Source organism: Cervus canadensis, chromosome 22 (assembly GCF_019320065.1).
Source record: "Cervus canadensis isolate Bull #8, Minnesota chromosome 22, ASM1932006v1, whole genome shotgun sequence".
NCBI classification, from domain to species: Eukaryota; Metazoa; Chordata; class Mammalia; order Artiodactyla; family Cervidae; genus Cervus; species Cervus canadensis.
In genome coordinates this window covers 35,347,048-35,370,087 of record NC_057407.1, presented here as the reverse complement: position 1 = coordinate 35,370,087, position 23,040 = coordinate 35,347,048, and the positions used below count along the sequence as shown (strand labels likewise).

General features: G+C 40.3%; 1 protein-coding gene across 2 annotated transcripts in view; it reads right to left on the bottom strand.

Annotated features, from left to right (window-relative positions):
- Positions 1-22,579, bottom strand: part of CNTN4 (contactin 4) — a 975,711-nt gene extending 953,132 nt beyond the window's left edge. Inside the window, exon 1 of one of the 2 annotated variants that reach the window (XM_043443117.1) lies at positions 22,383-22,579. The gene's annotated coding sequence lies outside the window, so the exon portion shown is untranslated. The remainder of the gene's footprint in view (positions 1-22,382) is intronic. The other variant, XM_043443116.1, reaches the window with a different exon arrangement.
- Between the last annotated feature and the right edge of the window lie 461 nt (positions 22,580-23,040).

The window sequence follows — 23,040 nt, the reverse complement described above, 5'->3', positions numbered from 1 at the left end:
CAAGGAACTTGTTAATGCATAAAAGTTAGCAAAGTGATTGTAACCAACTGAAATGATGCAATATAAAAGAGAAAACAAACAAACAAAAAAACCTCTGGAAGTAGGTATAGCTATGTCACAAATGCCAGTGCCATGTGGAAGACAGAACAGAGAGTTTAGAACTGAAATAGCTGCCCTGCCAATGATCAGTTATCAGCCTTTTTACTGAAATTCCTGCTCTGCCAGTTATCAGACACAGAGAGGCACTCCACCTCTCTGAACCTATTTTTCCACAACTGTAAAGTGCAGATACTAATGCCCACCTTGGAGGCTTGTTGTAAAGATTAGAAATAACATATGCAAAGATTTCAGGCATATTGTTAATGCTCAACAACTGAGGGCTATTATTCTCTGTTAACTTACTCTATCTGATTGCAAGTTCTCCAAAGATCAATTAGGTTATCACTTTGGAAACCAAATCCTAACGCTGCCTTAAACTAAGACTATACATTCTTGGCATCTTCAAGCCATTGCACAAAATCAAAGACCAGTTTTGACTGTCCAGTCATGGCATGGTCTTACCTGCAGCTAACACCTCATAATTTAACAATCAACCTTGTAACTGAGAGGTCTTAATTAGCTCTTATAGCTACAAAGGATAGAAACAACAGCAACCATGACCTTGCACAAAATGCCTAATATAAGTTGTTCTGTCTAGATATGTGATGGCCTGTAAGGCTTTGTGAAAATTGCTAACGTTGGCAGATTATAGAATGAATTTCTGCTAATCACTAAGAAGCAACTACCTCTACTCAAAACGTATAAAGACATTATTTGGAGAATGTAGATTGTGATCGTTTCTTTGGAGAGCAATCTGAGAATAAAAAATGCTAAAAATGCAAAATGCACTACTTTTTCACTGAGAAATTCCCATGCTTCTATCAGGAATTTGCATTGCAGATAAACTAACATATGTTTACAAAAATAATGTTTATAGTAGCAAAGGCCTGTAAAGAGCACAAATGATGATGACCAAGGGTCTGGTATTATGATCTTGGTACAAAGGAATAAATATTCTGAGTAGTCACTGGCAACCAAGAGACAGCTATGCATTGACTGATATCTAAGATTCATCTTTAAGTAAAAATGGGATATTCCAAGCCATTGTTTTTACAGTAGACAATCACATATCTTTTTTATTGAGTAAGTATCTTAATATATATGTACTCATATTCATTAAATAACTCTGGAAAGATAAATGATACTACATTGCCTCTAAGAGAAAGAACTATTAATAACAGAAGGTGACAGAAAGGAAGCTTAGTTTTGACTAGATACCCTTTTACACTATTAAAATGCACACTCACAGATGTATAACCTTTATGGAAAAATAACTTAAAAATACAAAGTAATATAAGGGCAAAGTGACACTGAAAATTCAGATATTATCCAGGGAAATTCAACAACATTAACAGCCAGCTTAGTCAGTCAAGGACCTAGACCCTACTTCTTCATTACCACCAGAAATTTTTCCCTTTAAATAACACAGATAATAATCTTAACTCTTCATTTGTACAATGTAGACAAAGCATGTCCACCTGAATTCTTCAAAATATGAAATGAAAACTCTCCCAAGTTGAAAGTTTGAGATTTGCTTAAAATTCTTCAGTGAGGAGCTTTGTATACAGCACAATTTCTAGAGTACCCTATTTTGCAGTTCTACAGAATTGGGACGACACACATCTCCTGGCATGTAACTTTTTACAAGCGAAATGATACATTCACCACTTTCACTCCTATGTGATTTCTAAGGCCGAGGTAAGGACTCAATTAAAAATGAAAAGAAGGAAAAAAAAATGAAAAGAAGGGAGAGGAAGGAGGGGAAAGGAGAGGAGAGGCAGGGAAAGATGAGAAGAAAAGAAATAGTCACACAACTGAAATTCACAAAAGGCAGTAAGCCTAGAGTTTCACGTCACTTGCGATACTGAGATAGTCTCTCAAAGTATGGAGAGCCTTCCAAATCAACATTATGACACTGTAAGATTTATGATCTCTAGACAAGTATCCATGAGCTAGCCTTAAACAGCACTACCTGTTCATGATGGCTACATTCATACTAAAAATATGTATTTCTCTAATACCTCAAAGCCTCATATTTGGTTTAAACAATACGGAAGTTAAGCACATATAAAACCTGGTTAAGTGTGAAGTGAATATTTTCCCTAAAATATATTCTCAAAGACTTTTCCTGGCGGCTTAGTGGTAAAGAATCCACCTGCAATGCAGTAGACAGCCTGCAATGCAGGAGACCACCTGAAGACACGTGTTTGATCCGTGGGTTGGGAAGATCCCCTGGAGAAGGAAATGGCAACCCACTCCAGTATTCTTGCCTGGAGAATTCCATGGACAGAGGAGCCTGGTGGGCTACAGTTCACAGGTTCGCAAGAGTCAGATATGTCTTAGAAACTAAACCACCACCACTACCAGAATCTCAAACACGAATCCAGCTTAAGTAACTTCGTCTTCCCAACGTAATCAGTTGTGCTCCTCACAACTTTCACGCCCACAATTTCCTTCACTCAGCTGCGGTAAGGCTTTCCTGACCAATGATCCTTGATTCTTTACACATTACGTCAGTTATGAGTCAAGGTCTTCCTTCTTTCCTGTCCCTTTTCACATTATGTTCTTTGCCTGGAACTTTCCTCTCCAGTTATTTATTTGACTAGCTTCTCCTCAAGGTTTAGGTCTCAAAATTCATATTCACTAAGAAACTTTCTCTCTGTAGGCCATGTTTAGCACCCTCCCTTTCTCCTTCAGAGCACCTATTTCAGTTTATAATTATTTGTATTATAAAGTATTAGTTATTTAAAACATTTTTCAGTCTCCCCTACCAGACTCTGAGCTCCATGAAGCAGGATGCATATCTGATTTTTTTCTACCCACATGACCTAACTTGGTCCTAGCACAGAATTAGCTGTCAATATCTATAAGCTGAATGGACGAATGAAATGAATTGCAGGATATTTCATTCATGTTTTTCTAAAGGACCCCACTTTGACTAGAAGACCAAAGCCATACCCGAAAACCTGTCATACCACAAATTCACAAGGAGCAAGAACTGCCTTTTTGAACTTTCTATGCTCCCATTTACTCTATATGGCATTTATGAAATGGTCAATCATGGGGACAGAGCATCAGTGTTGGAGAAGGTAAAATCTGCTGCCATCCACACTGCTCATCATTCTGCAAAATTAGGAGAGCAACTCTGTGGACAAGAACATTCACGGCAATTATTTGAAAAAGCAAAATGGAAAAACCTTCTTGGTAAAGTAATCAGAGTTCTCCAGAGAAACAGATCAAACGAACACATGTATGTGTGTGTGTGTGTGTGTGTGTGTGTGTGTGTGTGTGTGTGTGTGTGTGTGTGTGTGTGTGTGTGTGTGTGTGTGTGTGTCTGTACACACAATATATGTGTATTAGAAAAAGACAGAGAGATTTATTTTAAGGAACTGGCTTATGTAATTGTGGATGCTGGCAAGTATGAAATCTGCAGAACAGGCTGGAGACCCAAGAAAGAGCTGAGGGTGTAACTGGAGTCCAAAAGCACTCTTCTGGCCTCCAATTAACTGGATGTGGCCCACCTACATTATAGATCTGCTTTATTCAGTGTTCTGATTTAAATGTTACTCACATCTTTAGAAATACCTTTATAGCATCACCAAGATATGTTGGACCAAATATCTGGACCGTGGCCTATACAAGTCAACACATAAGATAAATCACTATATTTCACTAAAAACTCTCTGTGTTGTCATTTATACATTATTCAATTTACCTTCTCTGGTAAAATGAAAGACATGCAACTGAAAACTTTTTCTACTTGTCATAACAAGTTGCATAGGCATTTACTTTTAAAAGGAAACATCATATTCTGAGAATCTAATAAGCATGAATTTGAACCCACACATAAATCCCCTCCACTGAGTTTTATTGCCAGTAGTGAAAAGAACTCTTTCTCTTTATTTAAATTTGTGGCCAGACTAACACAAATTTATAAAACTCAGTATTTTTTAGAAGTTTAGCAATATTGGAAGGCTAGCTATAAGAAAAATACATTTATACATTGAATCATGCATATTCAAATAAATTCAGAATAATGAATATAGCATATAGCTTACATACACAAATTACCAGCCTATTATAAGTACAAAAATTCTGTTTATATTCATATACCAATGTTTGTCTGAAAATCTTTCTATATTGAAAGGATTTTTAACATTTGGAATGCATTCCCAAACCCTTATAATTTACGAAGATGCACAATCCTTGCAATAAAATGTAGTTGGGAAAGCAGTTTATACGAGTTTAGGTCTTTTAACCATATGCTGATCACTAAGGATAAAAACCTCTACCTTCCTGAGGAATCCATACTGGTTAAAAGCCTCACAGGCAGGCACACCAGTAACGTGACATCAGTGTGGCTATTACTGCTTGCGTGAATTGAGTTATTTAATCTTTTGATTTTCAGTTATCTCATCTAGGACACAGGGTTCATTACAGCACCTAGCTCACAGGATCATTACAGGCTTAAATGAGATAATATAATAAAAGCAACTTTTATTTGATACACTGTATCTGATTAATTTATCTGATACATTGTATTTGATTAATATTATTCATTATGATTAAGGTTTACTTAGAAAGTCCATATATATATATATATATATATTATATATATATTTATGTGGATATATAAATAAAAAAAGATATATACATATATATCTTTTCTCATAGAGTGTCTCCAACGACTGGGGTGGTACTTCTTCCCAAAAGAAGTTTATGTTACAGGCAGAAAAAAAGACATTTGAAAACCTTCTCTTAAAAATGTAATATGAGGCATATATTACCATGAACTTAGTAAAACCACCAGACAGACATGAAACAAACAAAAACCTGGGTGATAGGAACACACTCTAGGACTAAATTTCCCAACATGTGTTCCAAAGAATATATTAATATCACGATATCTATGATCTTCAACACTGCTGCATTTAATAAAATCATCTGGGGAGTGTTATAAAAATTCTATTTCCCAGAATTCACCTTCACCCCAGACCAACTAAATCAAGTTATTCTAACATACATCAGGGCTGAGCACCACCCCTTTGGATGTTTCATAGACAATCTCTGCTCTGAGGAGGGAGGTTGTTTTTTAGTTCCTATAGACCAAATTGTATATCCCCCCAAAATCCTTACATTGAAACCTAATTCCCAATGTGATGGTATTTGAAAGTCAGACCTCTGGGATGTAAGTCGGTTATGAAGGCAGAACCATTACAAATGGGATTAGTGTCTTTATAAAAAGACCCCAGAGAGCTCTCTTGCTCCTTCTTTCATGTAAGGTTACAGAGAGAAGATGGCTATTTACAAACCAGAAAGCGGCCTCAGCAGACACTGAATATGCCAGCACTTTGATCTTGGACTTCTCAGCCTTCATAACTACAAGAAACACACTTCTGTTGTCTTGTAAGTCACCCAGTCTGTGGTACTCTGTTATAGCAACCTGAAAGACCTTAGTCAAGTAAGTTTCAGAGACATGTATTTCACAAGGCATATAAAGAGCCTGAGAAATTCTAATGTAAGAAAATCTATTTAAAATACAGAATTTTCTAAGCTCATTCCTGCTGAGAAATTTTTTAAACAGAATCCTATTTATATCCTGAAGAATTAGTGCTCTGCAGAACAAGCTCTAGTTCTCAAACCTGGCTGAACATCAGAATCACATGGGGAGCATATTCAAAACATAATTTCCTAACCTCATCCCCAGGGACTCTGATTCAGTGCCTCTAGAGTGGGCCTGTGAATCTTTAGCTTCTTCTAAAATGCCAGCTTCTTCTGAGGATCATACTTTGTAGCAATTACCCCAGAGATCTTATACTTACTCCTATATGCATGGTCCCTGCTTCTGCTTCCGAGTTGAGGGCACGGAATGAGTCTTTATAACTGGTACTTGGTCTCCTGCAATGCCTTGCTTCTAACAGAAGATCAACAAGAGTTTAGTGGAACATGATTAAATATGAAAGAGTATTAGAAGATCATCAGGCCTGGGGTGCAACACAATTATGAACACCAGGCCCAAGTTACACTCTGAGACTTTTATGCGCAGACTATGATAAGGCACTCTGTACAAAGATTAAGCCTCTGTGCATAAATACCAACAGACCTGGCTCCCAGAGTTAATGACAAGTTTGCAAGGTGGGCCCCCAAATCTAAGCTTTAGCTCCTTACTGTGATAACAGAGCCTCCAAAAATACATTTGCAGAAAAGACATTAAGCACTGGCTAGACCAAGAAGGGAACTTTCAACTGCTGATCTTATAAAACCACAGAAAGTACTGGATGATGTGAATTATTCAGAGAAGAACAAGCTTGTAAGGAAGCACCATGGCATGTGCACTTGTAGAGACCTGAGAGCTCCTTTGTGAACAGTCACTCACCAAAACCTGAAAACCAGAGGAACAGAGAGGGATTTATACACCAAATTCCCAGCCAACTTTCCCACCCTGCTGAACACTGGGATGGGAGTAATTACTGTAAAATGAGGGAAATGCCATAGGCTCTCCAGGGGGGATGATTTTCAAATTAATGGAGGGGCCTCAAACTAATGAGTGGTGCATTCTGAAAAAGTAACCTTTGTGTCTGTGCTTCAGAAGTCTCAACAGAAAGACAGCGCATAACAATGTAAGGCAGGTGGTACGAAGCACCTCCAAACATCTGATACTAGGAAAAGCGCTTTACAATCCTTGGGGTGTAAGAAAAATAAACACCAATGAGGACCTAGGGGGAAAGGTACTGTATAAAAAGGACACAAGGAGATCACAAGACCGAAGAGAGAAGTCGGGAATCACAACTCCAGATGCCCCTCCCGCTCTCCGCCGGGAGCAGCTACCACCGTGCGGGTCGGGCCAGGTCTGGCCAGGACACTGCCGTAGTACAGACAGCAACCCCTCCCTCCAACTCTTTTCCCATCCTTGTGTTACTGATCTTACAATTCTACACATGAGGAGAGAGGGCCTAATAATTCAGGCATTCAGAGATGAAAGTCACACGCGGCACCTTTACACTGCAACAGCAGATGGGTGGGCTGAAGAAAGATTCCTGGGCCACTTCTTAGTGAGGGCATCGGCTCTGGATTTATCAACCCACAAGACTACATACAGTATAAGCGATTTTTACTGTTGGGAAAGTGAGCTTATTCCTGTGAATTAAAATCTTTAAATAATCAGCATCAATGACTACCATTTGAAATGTTACCAAATACCATTAGTTTCCCTTTGTGCTCAGTCGCTTAAACACGTCTGATTCTTTGTGGCCCCATGGAAGATAGACCGCCAGGCTCCTCTGTCCATGGGATTTCCCAGGCAAGAATACTAGAGGAGGTTGCCATTTCCTCCTCCGGGGGATCTTCCTGACGTCTCTTGCATCTCCTGCATTGGCAGGCATATTCTTTACCACTAACTGACGTCTAAGGACAGCAAATTTTATTAGCAAAGCAATGTGCCACAGACACAGGTGAGCAATATGGAGTGAAGCCAGAAAACACGGGGGAAAGCGGATGATCACTTGATACCCTGCAATGTAAACTTCCAGTATCTCAAATAAAACATTTTTAAATGGAAAAAAAAGGAGTGGTACTCAATTTAAATTGTCCATTTGTAAATCTACTGCCACGAAACAATTCTTCCCATCCTACGATATAAAGGCACTTAATTACCTTGTGTAATGCTTTCTTTTTATCATTATAGGCTTTAGGACATTTGTTGTTTGCTCATTTTCTTAGTTTTCTAATTTAAATCCCAAATTACTTTGGGATTAACCCCTGTGCATACTGGATTTAAATAATGCAATACATTAAGAATGTAAAAATATTTTATATGACAATGTAACATACTTTTGTACCAAGTTTTCTGTTTTCTTACATCATTAACACGATCAGAATAGGACATAAGAACTCTTCATAGATCAGGCACATATCTAAAGGCTTAGACAGGTTACGAATACCACTCCACACACCAGCCCTGACATATCACTTAGATTTTCACATTAAATTAGGATGAGTTTTTCAAAATGAACTGCCTGATGTCATTCTAGTGCTTTAAAATTGTGTAATGGCTTTCTATGGCCTCAAGGACATAAGTCAATTTCCTCTTATTCCCTAAAGATGCTACTGTGTACAATTCTATAATGCACTAATCACCCTAATCACACAATTACACTGTCTTTGTTTGTTCTCTGCCCAACTCATTGGGCATCATTCACATTCAGGTCTCTGCAGTATAGCACAAGGACTCAGTCTCCTACATCTGTGAGGTCCACTCATTCTCAGCTCTTTGCCAATCCCTAAACACACCACTTCTCTCATGATCTCATCCCACTATCACACTATATATTTTTCTTAAGTGTTCTTTCCAAACTCAACCTGTGAATTCGATAGAATTCTTTCCACTTTGTCTCAATTAATATCAATTCTTCCCCAAAATTTCTTTGCAACTACCACCATAATATCCCACACCACACCACACTGTAATTTTAGTTTTCTTTTCACACCACGCAAATAAGTCCTTGAAAGCACATTATACATGTCTCTTCATATAAATATATACACACACACACACACACACACTCACACACACACTCATATATGTGCTGTACTAAGCTGCTTCCGTTGTGTCCAATTCTTTGTGACCCCGTGGACTGTAGCCCGCTAGGCTCCTCTGCCCATGAGATTCTCCAGGCAAGAATACTAGAGTGGATTGCCACTCCCTTCTCCAATATACATACATATGTGTATATATACATTTTATATATATATATATATATATATATGCCTGAAGTCAAGCAAATTTCCATACAGAGGCAATATTTAGATTCTATAGGATATAAATTAATGGATGGAAGTCGATCAATGAATTAAGATTCTGATGTGAGTTCATTTAGTAGATAGTAGGGGGGAATGTAAAACACAAAGAGAAACAATACTTTACTCTTTGTGTGTAAAACACAAAGAGAAACATACAAACTTAAGTATGTTAGAAATAAAGAAACAAAATAAAAAAGTAATTATAGCATTTAAGTAACGAGGTTAAATGACAATACAAGTGTTATTTGAATTCTGCAAACCCACACCGGTAAACCCCAAACAAGGAGGAAGTAGAGAAACATTCAAAATAAACTTACTAAAACTGTTTCATTCTTTAAAGGCTATACAAACACATGGAAAAGGAAATAACATTAGCTTGTTCCTCTTCAAATATGTAAAAATCCTTCATAGCAAGCATATTAATAATGTATTAGTCATTACAGTTATGCTCACTAAGTTTTGACACTCAAAGCACCTATAAGAAGACTATGTGTAGAATATGTAAACTGATATTCTCCCAAGTAAACAGATATTCATTCCCAAATACTATTAGTATCAAAGATTTTTGAAAATTGTGTAAAGCTTTTTAAAAATTTCAATCACATTTGACTAAGAGCAACTCGAAACATTTTTATATTTCCACTCTGTCACATGTCAGCATTTCTTTTTGTAGCATGGCAAGATGGGCTAGAGCTGAAGTAGCAAGAATACAGATGAGAGCCTATTCAGTAATTCATTCTTTATAATAAATAAGACTCTTGACCATAGCCAAAACTATTTCTCCAAAATGAAATCTCAAATAGTGCTAATCACATCTCAGCTCGGATCCAGTGGCTCTCTGTAACAGTCAATCATAAAACAACACACTGCAAAGGCTGCCTCCTTCTGTCTCTGTGCAGCCAAGGAAGATCACATTGTCTACTCAAGAGCTGTGGGTTCAATCCCAGGGTCAGGGAGATCCCCCGCAGTAGGAAATGGCAATTTACTCTTGCATTCTTGCCTGGAAAATTTCATGGACAGAGGAGCCTGGCAGACTAGAGTCTATGAGGATGCAAAGAACTGGACACAACTGAGCACGTGTGCACACACGCGTGTGCACACACACACACACACCCATGGATAAAGTCACAGGGGCAAACATGCATCACCTTCTTAATTATTTAAAGGAATAACATTTCAAGTTTATAAGCTACAACTTTCATTATTTCATCAACAACATAGGTATCATACTGAATAAATGTATGAGAAGAATAAGATTATAATGATAAACTCCACATTTTTTAGGGATGATATAGTTATATGCAAAGCATCAGGCTATGTGTACACATCATTAGCTCATTTTGGTCTTCATAATTCTACAAGAATACCCTCATTATATGGTAATATATGTTAAATAATTTGGTCTAATCTTACAAGAGTACTGTAGCCAGAATTTGATGACATCATGTTTCAATCACCAAGTCTGCCTACTACTTTTCTTTTTCATCACATAAAACATTTTCCATCTGCGGAAACTGAATCACAACCTAAAACATGGAATTCATTATAATAGAATGTATATTATATTATGCTCCTTTTCTTAAGCATTAACCTTAATATATTGATTTAAGGAGTTATAAGAAAATTACTAAAATTTGTACAAGCTCATTAATTCAGAACAAAAGAAGACTGCTGCTTTGAATAACAGTAACGTTTAAAACAAAAGTACTAATTTCAGTTACAGCACATAATATAAACTACAAGATACTGGTAAATTGCTACTAATAAAAGAATTGAGTAGAGTTAATGGAACTATGAATTCACAATAACCCCATGTTACACAGCCTATATACATATGTTACCACCACATTCACAGTTATCTAGAATTGTTGCAATGTCTGTAATTCTGATCAACAGGTTCAAGAAAGAAAATAAAGGGAACATACTAGGACTTTTTAGTTAGATTCTAGTAACCGGTGAAAGAGACCTTGAAATGTGCTAAAGAAAATAAAAGGAACTTCTTTACAGAGTGAAGATCATGTTCTCAGAGTACAGACTTTTGAACGAAGTTTATAGTACTGCAGGTAAGCAAGCCAACCTTCCACAACTGTAACAAAGAAATCTTCACAAACAGGCTGCTGCTGCAAAGCGTATCACAAATACATGGGACAAGATTATCAAGGCAGCTTATTTTCTATTTCTACGGTACCTCTCACTACCTTGGTCAACAAGTAGGGGAAGGGGAAGTAGAGAAGAGTGAAAATGAATAGGAGACATCCATGCTCTGAGGCTCTCACAAAAAGAGCGGTGTGGAAGGCCCCTCACAGCCTCATTCAGAACTATTTAAATTACTAAATATAGTCTGAATGGCTTGTAAATTTGTTTTTGTTTTTTCCAGGAGACAAGTGGGAAGAAACAGCACATAGAAATGGACAGTTCACCAAAGCAAGGAATCATATAATATATGAGCATCTGAAAGGCAGCAGAAAGCAGACAGAGGCCACTCGGCATAGGGTCTGATGTTTCACCAGTCCCTGAGGGGATCCTGTTGCACAATCCAGTCTAACATTTATTGTCTCAACAATAAGCAGAAAGCAGCTGTATGCACTATGTTCTGTATAAACTGCCAAGTTTATAGTATAGAATAGGGCAAGTTTGCTTAGTGATTAGAATGTATTGTGCACACCTACTAAAGTATTAAACTCACATCACTTAATGTTCACAGCATCTCTACAAGGTAGGCAAGATCTACTTCATTTTGCAGATTTTAAAAACTGCTTTGTAAGGGTTAAGAACATGCTCAAGATCACTCAGCTGGTGATAGAAGAAATCCAGGTGGGTCTGATTCAAAAGTGAATCACCGTCCTAGTCTATATACTAGACTATGCTCATCACAGTGATTCTGTGTCATCGAGAAGTAAATCATACTGGGCCACCTATTTGGTTGACCAGTAATATAGTTGATCTGGATTTCCACTTTTTAAAAACCACTATTGTTAAAGAAAACTGTTATTTGTGAAAAGTGAAAGTGTTAGTGGCTTGGTCCTGTCAGACTCTTTGCGACCCCATGGATTGCAGCCTGCCAGGTTCCTCTGTCCATGGGATTCTCCAGGCAAGAATATTGGAGTGGGGAGCCATTCCCTTCTCCAGGGGATCTTCCTGACCCAGGGATCAAGCCCAGGTTTCTTGTATTCCATGCAGATCCTTTACCATCTGAGTCACCAGGGAACCCCATTTATTTAATTCCAAGAATTCTACTTAACCACGTTTTTGCTATAATTTTTACAAGGAATTAGAAACGTGACTTAAGTAAATATTCTCTCTTTAAGAATGTCATTCACCTAATCAAATATAGTAAAAGTACTGTCTGCACTCCCAATTAATTTGCTAATCTGCAAAAATTCTAGAATCAATAGGTAGCTAATAGCTACTCAAATGAGTCACTAAAGACAAAAAATATTCATATTTGTATTTGGTAGTTGAAGAGCAATCATAATACAGATGACAATATACATTTGTGCAACTCAAAATGAGTGCAATGTGTCTAGAACCAAGCCCTATAAAAGTTACTTGGGGATTTGAATCATGCCATTTGTTTTTTTATTGTTTGACTTTCTTCTCCTCCAAATTGGACCCATGTCAGCATAAGCACACTGGTTGACACCTGTCCTCACTGGACATTTCCATGACAAACCTAAAAGTCACAGGCAACATAAATTGTCAACTTTATATGAGTACAGTTCTGCAAAGTGCAAAGTATTTTCTACACAAAAGTTCAGCCCAAAGGTAGAAGGGTCATTTAGTGTGGTAAAAACAGAGGAGTCCTGGATGCATTTTTTAGAACCTCAAATTAATTATGGAATCAGGAGTGCTGCCTTCCTAACCCTTACTCTCTCATGAACCAAAGTGTTTTTCCCAGAAATGCTCAACCTTTATTTAATTAATGGAAAAAAAAAAATAAGGGTTTTAAGTATTATGAGCTGAAACTGACGCTGCCTAAACATGGAAAATATTTTCACTTTCCAAACCATGAAAACTATTGATCCCGGCTTTAAATAAAAAAAAGAACAATACATCTCAGACAAGAAAAAGGAAACAAATGAACCTTGCAGCCAACCCTTGCTTTTTCAAGTTTCAAACACCAGCAGTTCTTTCTCAAATATTTCCTAACCTCTCTCACTGACTTATTTCTCCCCTTATCCCAAGATCACCTGTAAGATCATTAATGCTCCATGAACACATATTATCTGAGTTTAATTGTACTTTTGTTGCCTATCATGTTTTATGCAAGAGATACTCCAATAGAAGTAAGATTAGTCAATTTAAAAACTAAACAAAACTCTGCGTGTGTGTGTATGTGTGTGTCCCCTTGCACTGTCATGTCCAACACTTTGTAACCCCACAGACTATAGCCCACCGGGTTCCTCTGTCCGTGGAAGTTTCCAGATAAGAATACTGGAATGGGTTGCCATTTCCTACTTCCCCACCCAGGGATCGAACTCACATCTCCTGTGTCTCCTGCACTGATAGGTGGATTCTTTACCACTGAACCATCTGAGAAGCTCTAAAAACTGTTTACCAGAAGCTTACTAGGCTTTTCAAAGCACTAGTTACAAGTATTAAGTACTTTGCAAGGTGTACTCCACATAATGTTCACCAACTCCTGCACTTTTAGGTACAAGCCAAATTTCTAGATACATCCATCAATAAACTGAGTGATTTAATTTACCATGTCATTTAATTATCTGACGAACTCTACAAAACACGTATTATCCCATCATATAGCTGATGAAGCAGAAACCGAGAAAGTAGGTAATTTGCTATCACACAAAATAATACAGCTAGCACAAAAATGGATTTAGAACTGCTAAGAAATTGGTCTTCAAATTTCAAACTCTTATCCTCTCAAGAAACTCACATCGTACTGAGTGATGCGTGAAGTAAGTTTACAATGTAGTAGGTATGGCAATGAACTTGTCCCAATTGCCCAAGACTTTCCTGATTTAAACGATAATGTACAGCATCTTGGGAACCCTTCGGTCTTATGATAACTGGTTGGTTACTTTCATGACAGATATTACAGAAGTGGAATGGGGAAAAAAATACAGCAGGAGTTAGTATGTACAGGAAGAGAGTCATTGTTTACTCCTCAGTAGTATGAAAACAAGCTTAAGAGAGGCACACCTGAGTTAAGCATTATGCAAAGTATAATAAACACGGTAAGAAAAGACAGCAAGGTGGACTGGGAGGCAACGTAAACAAAGGTGAGGATAAAAAGCACAGGACGAGGTCCAGGCTGGATGACTAGACTGCCACGGTTGAGGCTGTGGGCTTTAACAGGGGAAACAATGGAGAAGTGTGATTGGGAAAAAAGAACATCACGTAGGAAGGACCACAGTAAGTCTCAGAAGAGAGAATTAAGCCTGAGGACATGATTCTTCTTCCAACTCCCTTCACAGCTTTACAAAGAGAGACAGACTTTGAAGAAATGAGAGCTTGGCTTAATGATTTAGTGACGAATATCTGTGCCTGGTAGGATACTGCCAAGTGATTCTTGACTGGAAGTCTGATTTACTATGAGGGAGTGCAATTGTTGTTAGGCTCAGAACTAAAGTGGCACGTCTGATGAGCTCAGAAACACACACACTTTCGTAACCTTCCCATCCTGGATTTCTCCCCCTTGCCTCCTGGATCCAATAAATCAGTATTGACTGCTAGTGATAGGAATTGAACCCGAACTAGCTAAAGTCAAACTGTAATTTATGAATTCCAAGAGCTAAAAAATCAGAAGGCAAACTCACATGAGACATAGTTGGATGACTCATCTCAGGCAGTATAAGAGGACTGAGTTTCTCTCCGTCTTGCCTCTGGTTTTCATTCTGCAGTGACATGTGATGACTGCCACTTGACCGAGGCTTTCTTCCCTGGTAGCAAGACAGCTGGAGCAGTGGCAGACAGACATGCCCCTGCTTCTGGTCTCCTTGTTCACAGGGACTGGCCCAAGGCATGCATAGAGCCCAGCTGGAGTCACTGAGAAGCTAGCAAACATCTCCATCCTCTGCACTGGTTCTCACCAGGCCCAATGCCTGTTCTGGAAGCAATTACTGTGGACACAGAGAGCCAGAGCACTTCCTTAAGTAAAAGAGCATGTTCCAGTCCTTAAGTAGGAAATGGAGTTCACCCAGACCATTTGCACTAAGAATGGGCTAGTACCAAACAATAAAATATTATCCAGTACTAACAAGATATGAGTTCGCGGGCCACGAAAAGACATAGAGGAACACAAATTAAATGCATATTACTAAGTGAAAGAGATCTACCAGAAAAGGTTACAAATGTATGATTGCAACTATGTGACATTTCAGAGAAGGTAAAACTATGGAGACAATTAAAAAAGATCAGTGTTTTCTAGGGGTGGAAGATACAAGGGAAAAAATAAACAGGCAGAGAACAGAAAATTCTTAGAAGAGTGAAAATACTGTGTATGATATTTTAATGATAGATATATGTCATTATAATTTTACCCAAACCCACAGAATGTACAACACCAAGAGGGGACCCTAAGGTAAACTAAGAACTTTGGGTGATAATGATGTGTCAACGTAGGTTTATCCTTGGTTTAAAAAAAGCACCATTCTGGTGAATGACATTGATAACGGAAGAGACTACGCATGTGCTCCAGTAGCGGGTATATGGGAATCACCGTATCTCTCTCTCAACTTTGTTTTAAACCGAAAACTGTTTTAAAAAATAGTCTTTACAGCAGCTTCCCACTGATCTATTTTACACACGGCAGTGTATTTACGTCAATCCTAATCTCCCTATTCATCCCACCCCCTCCTTCTCCCACTGTGTCCACACATATCCATTCTCTATGTCGGTGTCTCTATTCCTGCCCCGGATATTGGTTCTTCTGCACCATTTTTCTACATTTCACAGATATGCTTTAATATGTGATGTTTGCTTTTCCCGTTCTTACTGACTTCGCTCTGTAAGACAGCCTCTACAAAGCACAGGAAGCTCAGTCCAGTGATCTGTGATGACCTAGATGGGTGGCAGGGGGAGAGCGTGGGAGGCAGGTCGAGGAGGGAGGGTATATATGTAAATATATAGCTGATTTGTAAAGCAATTATATTTCAGTAAAAAAATAAGACATAAGATAAATAAAGTCTTAAAACTAACAAAGACAAAGAAAAGAACAGTAACAGAGGCCAAGGTTAATACACACACACACTCCTTTTAGCACATCTACAAAGGGGGATATGAGAACTGGCTGGTTCTCCATATCCACATTCATTCACTGGAAAGCTGTGACAGAGACTGCCTAGTTATTTGGCAAACATGTTTCTATACATGTTTCCAAACACGTTTTCCTTTCCTCCTGGGCACTCAATATGACTCTACTCCTCAGCTTCCCTTGTAACAAGCAATGGCCAAGTGACGGAGCTCTGCCCAATGGAATATGGGCAGGGGCCGTGATAACCGCTCCCAGGCTGGGCCTAAAATAAGCTCGTCTAAAACCTGCCAGGACATTTGTCTCCTCACATGCTATATACCTTTTCTGAACAAAGAGGACTCAGGAGAGGACAAAGCCACACAAGGGTGAGGAGCCTGATTCTTTGAATGACTTCAAGGAAAGTCGCTCCTGTACTGTGAGTACTGAGCATGACAAAGAAGTATAAAGACTTTTCAAGTCACTGAAAATTTAGTGTATCTGGCACAGAAGCTCGAATTAGCTTTTCACAAGTCCCTGTGGGACTCAGCTCTTTGGGAGTCTGAAAGCATCATAGTAAGCTAGGCTTCCCTGGTGGCTCAGTGGTGAAGAATCCAAAAAATATGCCTACCAATGCAGGAGATGCTGGTTCAATCACTGTGTCGGGAAGATCCCCAGGAGGAGGAAATGGCAACCTATTCTTGCCTGGGAAATCCCGTGGACAGAGGAGACTGGGGGACTATAGTCCATGCAGTCACAAAAGCAAGTTTGAACCTCTCCATCTCGCTAACCCCATTAAACCACAAGAGGAGCCTTGAAATACACACACAAACACACACATACACACACAGATGGCATGGATGTGAGGAGAATTGGAAGAGAGAAAAATTTGGGGGAAAAAAGCAAAATAAATCAAATTTCTTAGGATAAGAGGTTCAGGGACCATTAGAAGGAAATGAACACAGGCTTTTGAGAAACAGTTGATTAATAAGTTTACAGTATATCTGCCTCCTTGCATGGTGGGAAGATGGTGGCTTCTCATTAATTAATTGTGAAGATGACACAAATATGCACTGAACAAGAAGAAAAAATGAGTCTATAATGTGGACAAATGAATTCTCCTGGCAAAATATTTCACTCTCATTATGACCACCTCACATTTCCATGGTGACCACTGGAAGCCATAAGTGTACTAGATATTTCTGCAAAAGACAAAAAACAAATGCACAGGAAAAGAAACGAAGGAGAGTCTCTAAAATAAGTGGGACAACAGGATGAGAATGACAAGAGGACTCACTTTGTTTAGAGGATTCTAGGAAAAGAGAGAGGTTCCTCCGTCATGCAGGAAATACTGAAACACTTTTGGAAAACTGAATCAACAGGAGGAGACTTTCGGGGAGTTGGGGATGTTAATGAACAGTAATGCCTTTGCTCAAAGGTAAGGTTAGGAGAGGATGTTTCAGTTGTGAACTTACCAGAAGGGATATTTGCTTAGGCTAAGAAATGAACAGGAATTTATCTTCACACACTGCAGCATAAAAGTGATAGGCCAGGATTTCCAAAATGAAAGCTTAAAAGAAAGGTTAAACAGATCCTAGAATTTTTTATCAGAAGTGAAAAAGCACTGTAATGGAGGAGGGGGAGTCTTCCTTTAACTATCTGCTCCTGATGCTGGTAGGTATTAAAAATAAACCAATGTCATATATAATTCTGCTTCAGTATATCTCCAATTAGATGCAGTCTTTTAACTTCTTTAGGATTTTTAAAAATTTCCAGCACCTTTTTTATACAGACAAAAAGGAAAGTTGGTCCAATGATTACAATAAGAAAAGCACTGCAGCAAGGACAACAGCAACAAAAATAGTGAAGCTTCCAGGGGAAGCAATTCTAGAGTCAGACAATGTGGTTCAAATCCCAGCTCTGCCACTTGCTGGCTATGCCAGGCAAATGATTTAATTTTTCTAAGCCTAGTTTTCCTCAACTATACAATAGACAAAACAATAATTCCTATGGGGGGGCACCTTAGCAAAAGGACCTCAAAAATAATACACACTATCGGTGTAAGCTGTTCCTATCATTTTCTTATATCTATTCCAGTTTTTCTGCCAGAAAACCAGTAGTTGGGTGGGAGAAGGGAGAAGGGGAAGAGAGAAGTAACATTCATTGAACATGGAGAAATACCACATACAATAACAGGAGGCCAGACAATGATGGCTGTTCCCCCAAACCTTTTTTCTCTTCCTGAAAACACAGCTAAATTACATTTCCCAGACTCCCTTAGAGTATGATACACACATATATAACTGAGTTCTGGTCAACGGAATGAAAGTAAAAGTGATATGTATGACTTCCACATCTGGGCAGTTAACATCCTGCAAGTCTTTCTCCTTCCTACAGATGAACATAGATGAACATGCTGAAGATGGCAGGGACACAGAATGTATTAAGGCTGGATCTTCCTATCACATCTTGGAGGAAAGCTGTCAGGATCACCCATTTTGAAACTTTATATGAATGAGAAATATATTTGTTTCATCTAAAGCTGTTCACTTTGCTTCAATTCATTTGTTATCATTCATAATCTAACCAATCTAATAAAGTCAAGCTCTTTACCTATACTCCTGTGTATAATACCTACCATGCTGCATTGAAATAAATGTCATCCCAATTTTATAGCTAAGGGAACAGAGGTTCACAGAAGTTACTCAATTGTCTTGTCCAATATCATGACTGTAGTAAGTGGTAGGGACACATTTAGGTCCAGGTTAATCTGTGCCAAGGTAAATGGGCTTTCCACCCTCCACACAATAAATACCACAACACAAAAAGGATTATTCCTTCCTTTACTCATTTATTCCTTAGTTTCCTCACTTTCTAACCACTAGGACGTTAGTCTTTGAACTAAGACTTCATATTTTTTATCTGTATATCCAATTTGGGAGATCTAGGATGACCCTTAGGTTACATTCATCTCTTATGTCTCATTTCATCCACATGTGAGTCCGTGGCAGGGAAACAAGGTTCCTAATTCACCTGTTACAGGAGCTACACGTTCCTATCAGTTCTGCAACTGGCTACAGTATCACAGATGATGAATGACAGAGGTACAAATAAGGAGAAAAGGTAAAACAAGCCCAAACCATCAGTGATCTCCAAAGCATACACCCTAGGGGCTGTGCAAAACAATCCACTGCACTGGAATACAGAAGAAGAATATTTGAACAACTGTTTCATAATTTTTTACTTTATTTATCCTTCGGTTTCTTTCAGGGTATGTTTTATAAGTAATACATCAACATAACAGTATATGTGTGAAATGTATAAATAACTAATGATCTATGGTCAAATGTCCTCTGACAGTACCTAATCAAAAAATATGAAGACCAACAGGTCTAAGTTAATAAAGCTGCTTTCCTTCACCAGACTTAAAACCCTGGACCATGGAAAAAATGACAACAAAACTCTCCACATCTGTGTATACAGACATCTTCCACTTACCCTGTGAAACAGATTAATTAAAATCATATAAAAGCATGTTTTCATAGAAGATTAAATTATTTGGATTAAAAAAAGACTGAAACAAATGTATATTATGTCTATGTCTTCAAAGAAAACAAAGAAGAATCCAACGCATTAAAATCATGCCCATACAAACCTGGGGGGGAAAGTCAGAACTATAAAGGGGAGTCTTCCACTGAGAAGTTTACTTATCCAGGTTACCTTCATTTTATAAGACCTAAACTGATGTAAACAGATGTCCTGTGTACCTTTCAGAAAAACAAAACAAAACAAAAAAAAAAAAAAACTATAGTTTAAAGATAAAGTGCTTAGTGGGAAAAAAAAAAATTCTAAAATCTACTTCTGAATAAAAAAGAGAATTAAGCAAAATAAGAGGACGATTTTTTTTAAAGCTAACATTATTTGAAAAGCTTGTTCTCCGTTCACTCTTTTCTTTTAAAAAGATCTTTAATTTTTGCTGGAAAAAATATCAACTAGCATAATGTATTTTCTAAACCCACATTTACTTTGGCCACAGACATCCCAGTTGTTTATTTTTTTATGTTAGTGAATGCACCGATGTCACTGCACATATTTTTACTGTACAAGGCAGTCTACTTTGCTGATTGAGAAACTATGTCATTCAGTCATTTAAGAAATATTTTGCTGTTCCTATCATATGACCTACCAATATGAAATGACTAGGGAAGGGGGCAACAAACTGACTGGAGGAGAAAAATTCCTCCAGGTTAAAGGAAGTGAAAAGTGCTTATAAAAAGGTTGCAAACAAGGAAACCTGCTTTCTTTGTCATTGCCAAGTGGCTCTGATCTGCACCCTTAAACAACAGGTCACTCCTCCTACCATCTCAGCCCCTAATTTTAAAAGGTCCATTTTTCATGCTAGCCAGCAAACTTGGAGGGTCCACTCTGATAAATAATGAGGGTTACCATCATGATCCCACCTCACCAAGCCAGAGCAGCTGAAGCCAGTTTAAACAAATAAACAAAATCAACAGCAATTTATGAGATGGCAAAAAAAAATAATATCCCCATGGAACTTTAGCAGCAATCTTATACTTTCATCACCTCTTGTGTTGATTCACACAAGGCAGAAGAATAAAGTTATGGGTGAAACGTGAGTTTTCTCATCAAGCCACCAAAACCACCTCAAGGTGTCTACCCCCATGACACAACGTTCTTTTCCGCTCACTTGGGCAGAGGCAGAGAAAAAAACTTGCTAATCAGCTGGACTGGCAATGCTACTGCGTGAACTTGCCTGCAAGGAAATGTACAGTCTTCATGCACTTGCCCCTCTCCCTAAAAGACTTAAACCATAAACTTCAAAGCACATAATAAATGCACATTCCAAACAAATATGGAATTATTACATGAAATATCCACTTCACAGTAAACTGCAGGAGCTTCCCATGCAATTAAAGGACGCTGTTATTCTGACAAACATGTCCCTGCCTCTATGTTGATTCCAGTAGGAAAACTAGAAAAAGTTCCAGGAGCCTAGCATTCCTCCCAGGAGCTCCTCCATGCAAACAACCCTTCAACACAACCCAAGATCCACCCACACCTCCAACGCAGACCACCCACCCAGGGTGAGCTGCCACACTAACTCGCCCTAAGACCAGCCCCGCAAGCCTCTTCGCTCCTAATCTGGAGTCCCTAGTCAACCACCAATCTCCTAAGCTTCGCGTTGCGCTAAACCTTCTCCTTGCAGGAGCTGCGCTGTGCTGCAAAATGTTTTCATGTATCAGACGCCCTGACTGGTTCTGAGAGATTCAAGAACCCACGTCCTCCTAAACCTCACCTCCACATCTTTCATAAGCAATGGAATATATTCGCGAAGCACAAGGAGAAGAAATGCACGCAGGGCTCGAGCCCTCCGTTTCGAAAGGAGAGCGAGCCGGCTGGTGTCCGCAGGGTGCCCGGCGCACATCTCGCTGATGTCTGGTTCCGGGGAAGAGAACAGGGGGTTGCCTTCGCCTTTCAAAAGGAACTGCGAATCCCCCTGAAGTTGCAGGTAATCGAACGCCGCCCCCACACGCTCCCGCAGAGTCTGGGTACATCAGCTAGGTTCCACAACAGCGGGGACCCGGTGGATGTGGTTCGTGGCTGTACCTCCAGTGCTCAACACTGAGTCTGGCGCACAGTGGCCGCCCCCCACCCCCCGCAAAAAACCAAAAAACAGTGTCCTTTCTCACAAGACTTCTTCCACCACGGCTACGGGATCTTGCCCTTTCAGTCCCAAGTCCCTTCACATCTCAGCCCAAGTTCGCCTTCCTCTACTGTGGCTGCAGCTGGGCGCTCGGAGCCCCGGGGAACATCTGAGGGAAACTCTCCCGCCGAGAACCGCGCGCCAGCGGCGAAGGCGCGCGGAAAGGGGACGACAGCCTGAAACCAGTTGCAGGAGCTGATTTTAAGGGTTCCTGAAGCATTGCCGGCTCTAGGTTCCCTGCTTCGGGGCAGCCTTCCGGCGCAACAAACTTATTTTCTGACTAAAAACCAGGGTTGCCGTGAGGTGACTGCGTGGCGGCGGCGGTGCCCGGGCTCCTCCCGGGTTCAGGGCGCACGGCGCCGGCTGCCCCGACCCCGCAGGGCGACCGGGCCCACGGCGGCTCGGCCCACAGCCCCCGTCCAGCCCTGCAGGAGGGGACGCCCCCGAAGAACCCCCTCTCCACGGGGCAGCCTCCGAGACCCGCGCTCTTCCTCCGAATTCGAGGTGCCCAGGGCAGCACGCACCCAGGCTGGAGAGGGACCCGGGCAGCTCGCGCGCTTCACTTACCTGAGCACCTGAGCGCGGCTCCCGCCTCAGCTTCGGGTGCGGCGCCGGCACAGACCGAGGGTCCCAGAGTAGTGGCGACAGCTTCCTACTTGCGACCAATCCCGGTGTTGAACCCGGTGCTCTGCCTGGAGCCGCGCTCCCCTCCCTCCTCACGCTCGCGGCTGCTCCGAAAACCCGGCGCGGCGGAGTTCAGGCTGCCAGCCCCTCAGCCCCGGAGGAGGGGGAGACGCGTGAGGGAGACGCGGGGGGCGGGGTCGGCGCGCTGGGACTGAGCATGCTCACTGCGCGGCCGGAGGAGGCGCGCGCCCCGGCGCCGCACCTGCCGGCGCTGCACCCGCCGGCCCTGCCCGCGGGAGAAGGGCCCCGGTGCCCGGGAGCAGAGGTGTGACACGGTGCCTCGCCTAATCCCGGTCACCCGATGAACCATCAAGTCGATTCCCGTGCGGGCGTGCAGAGGACATGCTGCTTAGCGACAGGGAATAAACCAAATCGATGCCGCCTTCTTTTTCTCCCGAGTATGGGGGCTCAAGGAGGCGCGACCTGCCCGGGTACCCAAACCTCTGGCCTCCGGGAAACATAGGGTCTCGTTAAGGCTCCCTGGCCAGGGACACACTTTTGCTCTGGGTCTGACAGTTGCCGAGTTCAGAAGGATTGGGGG